The following is a 13,156-nucleotide window of genomic DNA, read 5'->3' as shown; positions in this document are numbered from 1 at the left end:
TCTCTGATTAAATCGTCCCTTAGAGCCCCATATTCACAGCTTGCTGCCTTTTCTCTCAAACGAGTAACAAAAGTGTCAATGGACTCACCCTCCTCCTGTTTGCAACGGCCAAAGACATAGCGCTCATAGATCACATTTTTTGAGTGGTGGAAGTACTCTCCTAATTTATCCAAAACTTTCCTCACGTCGTTGCGTTCCGCTGCCGTCAACTCCAGGTTGTGCTTGTAAACATGGCGACACTCTGGGCCCATGACAGTCCTCAACATTGCAGCCTGAACCGCTGAAGATGCCTGTGTGAGATCCACTGCTAAACTGTAATCTTCGAATTCAGCCCTGAAGATGTCCCAGTTTGTGCTACAGTCTCCACTGAGCTTCATTGGCTGGGGAGGCGGGATCGGGTAGTATGCCATCTTGACCGCAACGTTAAGCAAGCTAGGCCGCCACCAAAGCTAATCTGCCCGGTAATGCTAGCGAGACTTTGCTAAGCTACTAAAACAAAAAAAAACGGCACATGCATAGCTGACGAACTTACGGCTTATGTGCACTGTCGGTTAGCTGTCAATTTGTCGTAAGTATTAACAGCTAAGCCACTTCTGACACCATGTTTCATGAACGAGGACACAGTGGTGTTGGTATACTTGACTATTCATGTTGTAAACAGCAGAGCGCAAGTTACAGTGGGTAAACATACACCAGGAGAACCACAGATGCAGTACCACATAAAAAAGACAGATGGCAGCAGCAACACATTAATAAAGGCAGGTGGCAGCACACGTCCTGCAACAGGAAGAGCTCACAGAGAGAGTCAGGAGACAATACTTTTTTATTTCATGAAGGAAGAAAGGAGAGTAGAGCGCTGCAGACAAATGAGACCAGTGTAAGTTTAACTTATTAAACACCCGCCGGTTCTGTTTGTGTCTTATGAGGAAACATTTCAGCCGTGATAGCATGACATGGGGCGTAGCTACCAACCACCACACACCTCCGTCAGATGCGTTCTATAGAACCATGAAAAGACCCGACCTCGGAGAAGGAGCTAAATAGTTATTGGAACTAAGGGAGATAGCCCCGAATTCCTGTATGTCCGAACACGGGAGAAAACGGCCCCGCGGATTAAAAGGTTATTAGAACTGCCAAAGGTTCCTACAGTCTGAAAGCGGCTAATGTTGATGGAAAACATGACACACTTTATTTATCCTTTCATTCGCTGATTAATTCATTTATGTATTTAATTGTGGTTGTGTTAAATGATTTGCATGATTTAGTATACCACCCTACCACCTTATGGTTTTCTTCTCAATGCCAATATTTTACATCACAAATGTCTATCTTGACTAACTACAGTATCTTCCTCTACCTGGCCCTTCAGTAGTCGTGCCCTCCTTGGGATCATCAGTAGCACTGGAAGTGGTCTGCTGATCTGATGCTAGAAAACAATCGATAACAATAAAAAAAATATATTTAATAGTGAGTTGATAACCACAGTGTGCGCGCCTCTGTGGAAATGCACGATATGACGGCAAGACGAAATAGGTTACAGTTGCAGAGGAGATAAGCGTGACAGCACATTTGAAACTGTTTGTCAAAAAATGGAAAACTGGAATGTAAAGCAAGTGTTCGGTTTGTTTACACACAGCAAGCACGGGATGTGAACGTGTCTGCATCTGCATTCGTGTTCAGTCCGAAATGGATAGAAATCAACAAGAAAACAGATTCTTCCTTTCACATCAAAGCGTCGTGCCCGCGCGGTGTCCGGATAAGTGCTCATTGCAGCTTGAACATAGAACAGTCTATTCCCTGCACGGGCGTGAGCGGGCTCAGCTCACATTATAATAAATGGGAGGGGAAGGCTTGACCATGAAACATGATGCTGATTCCCGTGGATAGAATGCGCGTGCAGACTCTCCAGTAATTAAAAAAGGCAACTAAACACCCCAACGTGCTCGCGCTGCCCCTGCCCTGCCATACTGCCCCTGTCCCTGCGCACGCGAACCATGTACAATATTTGCATACAGCCCTTCTCCATCCATCCATCCATCCATCCATTATCTTCCGCTGGTCCGGGGATCGGGTCGCGGGGGCAGCAGCTTGAGCAAAGAGACCCAGACATCCCTGTCCCCGGCCACTTCCTCCAGCTCTTCTGGGGGGACCCGAGGAGTTCCCACGCCAGCCGAGAAACATAGTCTCTCCAACGTCTCCTGGGTCTTCCCCGGGGCCTCCTCCCAGTGGGACGGGCCCGGAACACCTCACCGGGGAGGCGTCCAGGAGGCATTCTCACCAGATGCCCGAGCCACCTCATCTGACTCCTCTCGATGCGGAGGAGCAGCGGTTCTACTCTGAGCCCTTCCCGGATGACCGAGCTTCTCACCCTATCTCTAAAGGAGAGCCCAGACACCCTGCGGAGGAAACTCATTTCGGCCGCTTGTATTCGCGATCTCGTTCTTTCGGTCACTACCCACAGCTCGTGACCATAGTTGAGGGTAGGAACATAGATTGACCGGTAAATCGAGAGCTTCGCCTTCTGGCTCAGCTCCTTCTTCACCACGACGTGCCGGTGCAGAGCCCGCATCACTGCAGACACCGCACCAATCTGTCTGTCAATCTCCTGCTCCATTCGTCCCTCACTCGTGAACAAACCCCCTCCACTTGGGGAAGGATCTCATTCCCGACCCGGAGAGAGCATTTCACTCTTTTCCGGCCGAAGACCATGGTCTGGGATTTCGAGGTGTTGATTCTCATCCCAGCCGCTTCACACTCGGCTGCGAACCGCTCCAGTGAGAGCTGAAGGTCACGGCCCGACGACGCCAACAGAACCACATCGTCCGCAAAAAGCAGAGACCCGATTCTGAGGTTGCCAAACTGGACCCCCTCAACGCCCTGGCTGCGCCTAGAAATTCTGTCCATAAAAATTATGAACAGAATCGGTGACAAAGGGCAGCCCTGACGGAGTCCAACCCTCACAGCAAACATGTCCGACTTACTGCCGGCAATGCGGACCAAACTCTGACACCGGTCATACAGGGACCGAACAGCCCATATCAAGGAGTCCGGCACTCCATACTCCCGGAGCACCCCCCACAAGAGTCCCCGAGGGACACGGTTGAACGCCTTCTCCAAGTCCACAAAACACATGTAGACCGGTTGGGCGAACTCCCATGCTCCCTCCAGGATCCTGCGGAGAGTATGGAGCTGGTCCACTGTTCCACGGCCAGGACGAAAACCACACTGCACCTCCTGAATCCAAGATTTGACTATCCAGCGGATCCTCCTCTCCAGTACCCCCGAATAGACCTTACCAGGGAGGCTGAGGAGTGTGATCCCCCTATAGTTGGAACACACCCTCCGGTCCCCCTTTTTAAAGAGGGGGACCACCACCCCAATCTGCCAGTCCAGAGGCACTGCCCCCGATGTCCACGCGATGCTGCAGAGGCGTGTCAACCAAGACAGCCCCACAACATCCAGAGCCTTGAGGAACTCAGGACGGATCTCATCCACCCCCAGGGCCTTGCCACCGAGGAGTTTTTTGACCACCTCGGCAACCTCAGCCCCAGAAATGGGAGGCCCCACGTCCGAGCTCCCCAACTCTGCTTCCTCATCGGAAGGCATGTCGGTAGGATTGAGGAGGCCCTCGAAGTGTTCCCCCCATCGACTCACGACGTCCCCAGTTGAAGTCAGCAGAGCCCCGCCCTCACCATACACGGTGTTGGCGGTGCACCGCTTCCCCCCCCTGAGCCGCCGGAGGGTGGACCAGAATCTACTCGAGGCCGTCCGGAAGTCGTTCTCCATGGCCTCCCCGAACTCCTCCCAAGCCCGAGTTTTTGCCTCAGCAACCGCCGAGGCTGCGTTCCGCTTGGCCTGTCGGTACCCATCAGCTGCTTCCAGAGTCCCACTGGCCAAAAAGGCTCGATAGGACTCCTTCTTCAGACCCCCGAACCCGCTGGTGGACCCCCTCACCACTGGGGTCCACCAGCGGGTTCGGGGATTGCCGCCACGACAGGCACTGACCACCTTACGGCCACAGCTCCGGTCGGCCGCCTCAACAATGGAGGCACGGAACATGGCCCATTCAGGCTCAATGTCCCCCACCTCCCCCGCGACATGGTTGAAGCTCTGCCGGAGGTGGGAGTTGAAACTCCTCCTTACAGAGGATTCTGCCAGCCGTTCCCAACAGACCCTCACAATACGTTTGGGCCTGCCAGGTCTGACCGGCTTCCTCCCCCACCAGCGGAGCCAACTCACCACCAAGTGGTGATCAGTTGACAGCTCCGCCCCTCTCTTCACCCGAGTGTCCAGGACATACGGCCGCAAGTCCGATGATACGACTACAAAGTCAATCATCGAGCTGCGGCCTAGGGTGTCCTGGTGCCAATTGCACATATGGACACCCTTATGCCTGAACACGGTGTTCGTTATGGACAATCCGTGACGAGCACAGAAGTCCAACAACAAAACACCACTCTGATTCAGATCGGGGGGGCCGTTCCTCCCAATCACGCCCCTCCAGGTCTCACTGTCATTGCCCACGTGAGCATTGAAGTCCCCCAGCAGGACGAGGGAGTCTCCCGGAGGAGCACTCTCTAGTGCCTCCTCCAGGGACTCCAAAAGGGTGCGTACTCTGAACTGCCGTTCGGTGCATAAGCACAAACAACAGTCAGGACCCGTCCCCCCACCCTAAGGCGGAGGGAGGCTACCCTCTCGTCTACCGGGGTGAACCCCAATGTACAGGCGCACAGCCGCGGGGCAATAAGTATGCCCACACCTGCTCTACGCCTCTCACCGTGGGCAACTCCAGAGTGGAAGAGAGTCCAACCCCTCTCGAGGAGGCTGGTTCCGGAGCCCAAGCCATGCGTTGAGGTGAGTCCGACTATATCTAGCCGGTCCCAAGAGCCAGCTTCAGTAGCCAAGGATCAGACCGCCAAGGTCCCTGCCTTCGGCTGCCGCCCAGCTCACACTGCACTCGACCCTCATGGCCCCTCCCACGGGTGGTGAGCCTGTCGGAAGGGGGACCCGTGTCGTTTCATCGGGCTGTGCCCGACCAAGCCCCATGGGCACAGACCCGGCCACCAGGCGCTCGCCGGCGGGCCCCACTCCTGGGCCTGGCTCCAGGGGGAGGCCCCGGTGACCCGCGTCCGGGCGAAGGAACACGGTGTCCAATTTTCTTTATCATCATAGGGGTTTTTATGAGCTGTTCTTTGTCTGGTCCCTCATCTAGGATCTGTTTGCCATGGGTGACCCTACCAGGGGCTTAAAGCCCCAGACAACATAGCTCCCAGACTCATTGGGGCACGCAAACCCCCCCCACCACGGTAAGGTGACAGCTCATGGGGAGGTACAGCCCTTCTAAATAATTATATTTATTTTAATTGCATGTTTGAGATGCATTTGATTACAAATATCAAACAACAAATGTGATCGCCCCTATTTAATATTGCGTTAGTAACCACATGTGTGCACCTGTGGGAATGTAGGCTACAGTTGATGAGGAGATAAAGCGTGATAAAGCATTAAGCAATTGTTCATCAGAACTGGAATGTAATGAAAGTGTTCGGTTCTTCTTTGAATACAGGAATACACTTCTAAATCATATAAATTGTGAGATTTTACATATTTAACAACAAAAGCTGTCAGATGACAGTTGAGTTGACATTGCAAACGTTCGCCACGTTATAGCCTATTTGATCAAATTCACAACCAGGCCTATTATCCATATCTCTCAGTAACCTACCAGCTTGTCTTGAGAAGATATCTGTCAATTTGGCACATTTGGCTGCCACCTCCTGTCTTTTTTTGAGCTTCGCCCTCTCTGTTCCACCTGGCCTCTTTCTACCCTCCATCACTGACGCGCTCTGTTTCGCGCGATTGTTATTTAAAAGACAAGCCATGGGCCAAACCATCTGAAACATTTGGGAGGAGAGAATTCCCTTACATGGAAGAACCTATTTAATCTGTGATGCAGCAGGCGGCTGTGCTGCAATGGTGAATTTATGCAGACTACAGTTGAATTGATATTAATGCAAGAATAAGATAAGTTACAAAAATTAGTTACAACTATTTTCCCCATGGGCCAAGCAGCCCAGGTCGATGGTTTGGGCCGGGATAGGTCCCGGATAATACCATTGCCAAACCGGGATTGCAAGCTTTTGTGTACAGAGGCTCTTTTGGCCAACTCCGTCAATCCTTTCAAAGCTTTTGGAATATGCTGTTTTACGAAAGACTGTACCACTCTCTATCGGATTTGCTAAGGGGCTAGTGGTGCTACCTCGCTCACGTTAGTCTGCATCTCCCCGCCAATAGGCTTCGCCCTTCTCCATTCTCACATTGAACGGTTTAGCCAATGTCGCACCGACTCACAATGAACCGAGCCTATCAACACTCGAGCTCACAATGGAACTCGGCCAATCACCGTGACGATATACTAGCTTATCAACGCCCAAGCTCACAATGGAGCTCGGCCAATCACCGTGACGATATACGAGCCTAGCAACACCCGAGCTCACAATGGAAATTGACCAATCAAGGTGAAGCCCTAACTTGGAGTTAAGGCTGAGTTATACTTCTTTTAACTGCCCTTGCGCTTGCGTCTTGCGCTTGTGTTAATGGCTCGAGACGTTTATGCTTCATTTAGCTTTGCCGGAGCTTGCGTGTGCTGCGTGCCGATTCACCGCCAGGACAGTAGGTGGAGTAGCGGGTTTTTTCAATGACAAGCCTACTACGATGAAAGGAAATTCACCGCCAGGACCTCTTCGGCAAGTCTCTCTTCGAGTGGATTCATCAGAGACATAACATATATTATGTCTACGGGATTCATGCTTCTTCTTCTTCTTCTTCTTTGCTTTCTACCTTGGCATTTGAAAACAGCGGTCTTTTATTAGGAGATGAAACCGGAATATGAACACGCCGCCGGATGTGATGTAGATAGTGGCTTGCGCTCGCGTCCAGAGTGGCTACTCTATAGCTCTGCTCGCATCTTGCGTCTTGCGTGAAGTTTAGAAAATTGAGGTGACACACGCAAGCACGCAAAGGGGGGCTTCCAACCGCGCAAGGGCAACACCCGAGCTCACAATGGAAATTGACCAATCAAGGTGAAGCCCTAACTTGGAGTTAAGGCTGAGTTATACTTCTTTTAACTGCCCTTGCGCTTGCGTCTTGCGCTTGTGTTAATGGCTCGAGACGTTTATGCTTCATTTAGCTTTGCCGGAGCTTGCGTGTGCTGCGTGCCGATTCACCGCCAGGACAGTAGGTGGAGTAGCGGGTTTTTTCAATGACAAGCCTACTACGATGAAAGGAAATTCACCGCCAGGACCTCTTCGGCAAGTCTTTCTTCGAGTGGATTCATCAGAGACATAACATATATTATGTCTACGGGATTCATGCTTCTTCTTCTTCTTCTTCTTTGCTTTCTACCTTGGCGTTTGAAAACAGCGGTCTTTTATTAGGGGATGAAACCGGAAGATGAACACGCCGCCGGATGTGATGTAGATAGTGGCTTGCGCTCGCGTCCAGAGTGGCTACTCTATAGCTCTGCTCGCATCTTGCGTCTTGCGTGAAGTTTAGAAAATTGAGGTGACACACGCAAGCACGCAAAGGGGGGCTTCCAACTGCGCAAGGGCTTGCGTTGCGTCTTGCGTTGCGTCTTGCGTTACCAACTATAAACCAGGCTTTAGCCCTAACTTGGAGTTAACCCCTCCCCTCCCCTCCCACTCCCCCTCCTCCAACAAAACCAACAAAAAAACAAATTAAAATTTTGTTTTCGTTAGGTTAGAGGATTATAAAAGTTAGCCGTTACAAAAGAGGGATTTTTCATCAAGCCGTTGTCTCTGCCGACTTAAAAAAAAACAGTCTTACAGTAAGTATCAAGTTATATTGTTTCTTATATATCCTTCCATTCAAACAAACGTCATATTAATATAGCTAAACAGCTAAAAAATAATATACCATAGATTAAATAAAATAGTGTTATTATGTCACGTTCTGTGAGCAAACTATAATTACACATTTAACTTTATAGCATAGTAGTAACCTTTTAATTTAAAATGTCAATAGACAAATAGATAGATAGATAGATAGATAGATAGATAGATAGATAGATAGATAGATAGATAGATAGATAGATAGATAGATAGATAGATAGATAGATAGATAGATAATTGACTGTAATTATTGTTGGTATAGAAAGCTTTGGTTTGGATTTTTTTATTGCTTTCAAAAGAAATGCTTTCAGAAAAATGTCCCATGCCAACACGAGGTCAGACCACCCTTTTTGGAGGGTCTATGACCGGTGACTGTGGCTTTTGTGTTATTGTGTAAAAAAAGACAACAAAATATATGCTATATTCTACATGAATTTTTATGTTGTAGAGTTGTGAATTTATTTTATTAATGGAGAAATTGAGCAGCCTTGCTTTGTTGTCTACAGTAGTAGATCAACCCTCATCTTCCATTGAAGCTCCCAGATCAAGGAAGTGACGTCGACGCAGCAGAGAAGCTATTAGGCTTGTGTTGGTAATAATAAACTCCTGTGGCCCGTTGCACAAAAGTAGGATTTAGACATCCAGGATGAGTTACTTAGCCAGGTTCAAGGAATCCAAAACATGGGCGCCCAGGCTTAGTTGGTTGCACAAAGGCCAATCCAGGATGAGCAGACACGGATTCATTAAGCCAGGTGAAAGCGATCCTGGATAAGTGCTGCACACGGCTTGCTTAAATAGACCCCACGATCGATCATAGATTCACTGATTCACCATGGCAACAAGGGCGGCGTATTCCTCCCCAGCGGAGCAATAATTATTAATGGAAGCATATGAAGAGGTGACGAAGAAAATAAAACAAAAAGGAAATACTGCCACAGTTAAAAAACAAAGGGAGCAAGCGTGGCAAACCATTGCTGACCGCCTGAATGCATAAGTAGTGCACAAATCACACTCACCACTCCACTGAAACAATCACAATTAGGCAGTGTTCGAACTACGGGGGATCCGAGACCCCCTGAAACTGACACGAGACCCCCTCGAAAACATGATTTGGGAAATGTTGGGGGGTCTCTAAAATATTGGCAAAATGTGATTTCCCCTGATGAGTTATGATTGCAGACGCGATGCGTTTGGAGCCTGTGTGCGTAATTGGCATAAAGCTGTGCTGTCCGCCGCCTATGATTCTGTATAGCTGTACAGCTGTATAGCTGTTTTTTCGAGATCCGCGCTCTGAGTCAAGCGCAAGCAAGCAACCAAAATGGGCATGGCAGCAACTTTTTATTAAGAATGTGCCTGTCCACACATTGCCTGTACTGTTTTAGCAGTGAAAAAAAAAACGCAATTAAAGGACTCGCAAGCATCTTCATCTCCTTCCCTGGGCATAGAAGACTCTGTGACATCAAGGAGGAGTTCTATAGGATTGCAGGTAAGATTTTTTTTTTTTTAAATTACAGTTTCAATTACAATGTTAACATTCAGAGTAAGATACTCATTGCATCGTATTACAGGTTTCCCCAATGTCATTGGTGCAGTGGACTGCACACACATCAAAATAAAATCCCCCTCAGGTGGCCATGAGGATTTTGTAAACAGGAAAAACTTCCACAGCATCAATGTACAGGTGAACATGACTTTTGATAAGGTTAATTAATGAACACTGTACATTAACTGTGATGTGCATTAATTGGTTTAACATCTTATCATTTCAGATGGTCTGTAATGCTAACTATTTGATCAGTAATGTTGTGGCAAAGTGGCCCGGCTCGGTCCACGACTCCTGAGTGTTTCGGAACTCAGAGATCTATCGGCGCCTATCACAAGGTGAGCCACAGAACCTCTATTGATAACCACTTTTAACATCATGGCTGTGTTAAGACTGTCACTACTTATGAGGTTGTGATGGTAACATTTTGTATTCACAGGTGAATTCCTGGGTGTATTGCTGGGTGACAGAGGGTATGCCTGCCAGCCTTTTCTGCTCACTCCATTTGCAGACCCTCTGGAGGCACAACTGGCATACAACCATGCCCATGCCAGAACAAGGGCCCGGATAGAAATGACATTTGGCCTACTGAAGGCATGCTTTCAGTGTCTGCACCACCTGAGAGTCAGCCCAGACAGGGCATGTGATATCATTGTGGCCTGTGCTGTCCTCCACAATGTGGCCTGCCTGAGAAAGGAGAGGGGCCCCAGAGTGCCAGCTCTCATATACTGGGACAATCCTGCCATCTTCCCGGATGACGACTGTGGTCGGCTGGTCAGAGACCAATATGTGTTAAATTATTTTAATTAATATGCATGTTGATTTAAGTTGGGCCTGCAATGGCAGAGGATTTTTTGTTAGGTTTTTGTGCTGTATAGGCAAGGCAATTTTATTTGTATAGCCCATTTTTACAAACAGTTTGTCTCAACTGCATGCTTTGATTCTGTGCTTTTTGTCTTGTAGAGCACTGTGTGACTTCAGTTTTGAAAGGAGCTGATGGTTTACTTGCTTTGATTCATCCTTGTTCAATAAAGGAACATCATGGTACTCTCTAATGTGTATTTATATTTATATGGTGATGTACTTTATGTGTAGTCTGTGGGAAACTAAATTATCTAGTGGTTCATCTAAAATCATCAGTTATCTAAAATTAATTCAATTAATGATCACAAATGTTTCAATAATGATAGTGGGTATAGTTAAATGTTTTAACAATATCTTCTAGGCAGTGGAATAAATATTGGTTTCCAATTGTGGCGACCGCTGACTGAGATAAGGAATGAGATTAAATAGATCCTGGAACTTAGCCTGGTCTAGAGCAGGCTAGCTTCACAGAATAAATCTCCATGGTAACTTACGTCTGAACATATCCCACTTCCCTCATCCTACTTTTGTGCAACCGGATCACGGATAAATTGATCCAGGATAGCCAACATATCCCCGCTTAATCCCTTATCCTACTTTTGTGCAACGGGCCCCTGGACTATGTACAAACTTCCAAATGCATCGTTTTGTGAGTACAGACCATATTTGTACTTGTCAGGTTGTGGTGAGGAGGGAGCACACGGATGCAGACTTTTAAGGAAAACTGAATTTATTTAACAAAAAACAAAGTACCAACATAAAACGCGGCTGAGCCGGAAAAAACATAGCTGTCAACAAAACAAAGAACTTAACACGGCATGGATAAATACTTAGCTTTTCAAAATGTGGAAATCATGGGAAGCAGGAATCTTAGCATGGGTTATAAACATGACAACAAAGATCCGGCAAACTGACAGGGGAGGCAGGAAACTAAACTAACTAAACTAACTAAAGGGAGTGAGAGTGATTGGAGAGTGAGTGCAGCTGAGGGAAAAAACACAGGTGAAGTGAGTGAACTAATAAACAGAGTGCAGGGAAACTAAGGCATAACAAAAAACTAAACATGGACTGAAAACAAAAGCATAACCTAAACATGAAAACTAAAAACGAGTCCCTGGGCGTGACAGTACTACTGTATAAGTTTGGTGTCATGGCATGTGAATTTAGTGTGGTAATTTTGGAGATACTGCCAGGGTCCATTAGCGCTTGTACTAAGCTATTCGGGATAACTCAGTAACTCAGCTGATGTTCAGCCAATATCGGAAAAACTTCGGGTGGGCTACTTGGCTGGATGTCACGGTTCAAATGACCCTAGGGTGAATCTACTCCGAAACACTTTCTAAGGCTGCATCGAACAGTAACGTTGTGTCCGCTGCCATGTTGGATTAACACTCAAGCTTCGGTGTAGCGCATAGACGTCATCATCGTCTTGCCCCCCCCCCCCCCCCCTTCTGTGAGTGGTTCCCAAACTCAGGCAAAAATAAGGGCGGTGGTTTCCAGGCTGACTTTGCAGTGAGATGTAAATCGAGCGCAAAACAGCATGGGAATTCCCAGGCTAGCAGTCAAGTAGCCTACCCCTGACTGCAGACCGCAGATCGGGGCGGAGATCTACGTTGAGGGGGGCGGGGCTCAACGACTCCTTTGCGGGCGCCATCTGGTGGCGGAGACCTTGCAGCACATTCACAAACAGCAAGCAGCACCGAGTTGCCTAAAATAAGGAATCAATTATAACTATATATATTTATAAAACAATTATAATAATATATGTTAGATAGATAATTATATATACATAAGCACACAGTTTGACCAATCAACTATCTGTAGACTGAGATCAGCTGATTATCTGAGTCAAGACTGTCCTACTGTTGCCTGTTTGGGACGAAAACCTGCAGCTGGTGATGGCAATTGAATCATTTTGAACCATTGTCTCATAAAGTGGTTCACTACCCGAAGCTTCATTCAATTCCCTTGGGTTACATCTACTGGCAGTAGCGATTGTTGCACCAAATTAAGCAAATATGATACATTTCTTCTGTATATAATAATACAATAATTTAAAAACAATGTGAAAATTTTTGGTTTGTCATTCATATTTTCTTTGGGAGTGTGCTTGGTGTAATAAAGAGGGTGCTTGTGTTACTTCACGTGTTTTTATTCAAGAAAAATAGTTTTTGCACAGTAGAAGGGCTCAAACGGTTTCTTTTTTTTTTGAGACAATTTCTCCAGCGAGTTTGAAGCATGGTTCGAAGCGTCGGTGTTATTTATTTAAAAAAAAAAACGAGTGTAGGGGCATAGTACTATAACTTGTTTTATGAGACACACATCTCTTTTTCTTTTTTTAACTAAAAAATTGACAGTTCTCGTTTATTTTTGAAAACCGGAAGTCACCACATGCTGTTGAAAGTTAGCGCTGAGTTTCTCAGTCGTCTCCGTAATGGAATAACTAAGAACACAGTGTATGTGTATCGTCACAGAAAGCATAGCATATTTTAAAATGAAATTGTTTTCACTTTCTTCCTTGTCTGTCACAAATATTGCAAAATAGCACATTAAAAAACGAATCTACTTCTTCTCCTCCACACAGTCTTCTTCTGCGGTTCAATGTGTTGTTCTATGTTGAGCATCAACGTTGAGCACCGCCACCAGATGGCACCAGAGAGTCTCTATTATTATTATTATTATTATTATTACGCAAAGGAGTCATTGAGCTCCGCCCCCTCAACGTTCCGCCCCGTCAATTTTTTATTTAAAAAAGAAAGAGAGATGTGTGTCTCATAAAACAAGTTATAGTACTATGCCCCTACACTCGTTTTTCTTTTTTTCATGTGACCTATTGGGT

The sequence above is a fragment of the Odontesthes bonariensis genome, chromosome 16, assembly GCF_027942865.1.
Source record: "Odontesthes bonariensis isolate fOdoBon6 chromosome 16, fOdoBon6.hap1, whole genome shotgun sequence".
NCBI classification, from domain to species: domain Eukaryota; kingdom Metazoa; phylum Chordata; class Actinopteri; order Atheriniformes; family Atherinopsidae; genus Odontesthes; species Odontesthes bonariensis.
The sequence above is the reverse complement of the archived record's forward strand: the minus strand, read 5'-3'. Positions refer to the sequence as shown.